The sequence below is a fragment of the Penaeus vannamei genome, chromosome 11 (genome assembly GCF_042767895.1).
Source record: "Penaeus vannamei isolate JL-2024 chromosome 11, ASM4276789v1, whole genome shotgun sequence".
NCBI lineage: Eukaryota > Metazoa > Arthropoda > Malacostraca > Decapoda > Penaeidae > Penaeus > Penaeus vannamei.
The window spans coordinates 44771843-44774342 of NC_091559.1; positions in this window are offsets into that span (position 1 = coordinate 44771843).

Here is a 2500-nt window from a genome sequence, read left to right on the forward strand (position 1 = left end):
TAATTAGGTAACACTTATTGACACAGGGAGTACTGCAACCAAGGAGACAGAAAAAAGTCTGTTTGTTTAGTTTACTATTTAATATATTTAAGCTGAAACTTATTAACTCTTCGAATCTCTTCAAGGAGATATCTCGGTTGGAAAATAAATCTTTAGTTATTTTATTATTGTTATTATTATTTGCGTTGTTGCATTTTTTAACCCCATATTTTTTTTTCTTACAGTGATCTTTTAAACGTTCTTTTTACATGGTTCTACTTTGACTGTGTGATCAGATTCGCTAGTGTATGTAAAGCAAAATGACTAACATAAATATCAATTGTTGAAAAAACATACCTTCGTTGATTTTGCCTAAAGGTCATTATTCACTGCCATACTATATATCCACTAGTATCATATAACAGTAATTTAATCCTGTAGAAGAATCCTGAATGGAAATTACGCAATGTCAGGCAGAAATATTTCATCCAGTCAGCGAAATAAACTGGGTCTATATATATGTGTTTGAGTATTTATATAAACACACACACACACACACACACATATATGTATGTATGTATGTATAGACCGCTTAGACTTCGACGAAGCTGGGTTACCATGACACTCGGTGAAAACAAATCCGTTTTTCAGAAACCTCTTATAGAAAAAAGAAAAGTTCCGTTATCACCGTGAGCGAAAATGTCACATGAATACTTCACTATACTAAAAAAAAAAAAAAAAAAGAAAAAGAAGCGGAGAGAAAAAGTGTCACGAAGAGAAACGAAAATCTTTGCAGCTGAAAGAGTCTCCATATCGTCTATCTCCTGAACTTTAGATCATCGATTCTTCGAAGTGGCCGAACATTCAATTACCGATTCCGCTGGTTGTTCGAACCGCAATATGATTGCAGATAAGGGTTTATTTGATCTATAATCAACATATCACACCTTTTTTTTTATCTCAAATGTAAACAAATTTCCCACTCGGCGCCCAATAGCTCTCGTCAGTGTTTACGCTCTGAACCCATCACTACCATTTTTTAAAATTTCCTCTCGCGATCTGGGAATATGTGGAAGATTTAACCCTTCTTTCCCGTATTGTGGCTCGAACAACCGACGCCTTCACAACTCGGCATTTCCACGGAAAAAATAATCTTTAAATTCTTGGATAAACACAGCTAATCCGTAAGTACGCAGAGTGAGTCTTTGGACGGACGAGGGTTTGTTTTCACCAAGTGTTCGTCGCTAGGTGCGGTTGTTACGCTTTACCGAAGCGGTCTGCAAGTCTATATGTGTAAACACAAATATCTATCTATTGATATATCTACCTATCTTTCTGTACACACACACAAACACACACACACATACACACACACACACACACACACATACACACAAACACGCGCACACACATAAACACACACTCACACACACACACACAAACCCACACACACACACACACACACACACACACACACACACACACACACACACACACACACACACACACACACACACATATATATATATATATATATATATATATATATATATATATATATATATATATATATATATATGTATGTATAGACCGCTTCGACTTCGACGAAGCTGGGTTACCATGACACTCGGTGAAAACAAACCCGATTTTCAGAAACCTCTTATAGAAAAAAGAAAAGTTCTGTTATCATCGTGAGCGAAAATGTCACATGAATACTTCACTATAATAAAAAAAAAGAAAAAGAAGCGGAGAGAAAAAGTGTCACGAAGAGAAACGAAAATCTTTGCAGCTGAAAGAGTCTCCATATCGTCCATCTGCTGAACTTTGATCGACGATTCTTCGAAGTGGCCGAACATTCAATTACCGATTCCGCTGGTTGTTCGAACCGCAATATGATGGGAAATAAAGGTCTAATCTTTTTATATATTCAAAGATCGAGAGAAGAATCCCGAAAAAATGGAAACGATGGGTTCAGGCTACATTTTATTGCAGATAAGGGTTTAATTGATCTATATATCAACATATCACACCTTTTTTTTATCTCTAATGTAAACAAATTTCCCACTCGGCGCCCAAGAGCTCTCCTCAGTGTTTACGAACTGAACCCATCACTACCATTTTTTGGATTTCCTCTCGCGATCTGGGAATATGTGAAAATTTTAACCCTTCTTCCCATATTGTGGCTCGAACAACCGACGCCTTCACAACTCGGCATTTCCACGGACAAAGTAATCTTTAAATTCTTGGATAAACACAGCTAATCCGTAAGTACGCACAGTGAGTCTTTGGACGGACGAGGGTTTGTTTTCACCAAGTGGTCGTTGCTATGGGAGGTTGCTACGCTTTACCGAAGCGGTCTAAAAGTCTATATATGTACACACACACTTATATCTAGCTATCGATGTATCTACCTATCTTTCTGCACACACACACAAACACACACACAAACACACACAAACACACACACACACACACATATATAATATATATATATATATGTATATATATATATATATATATA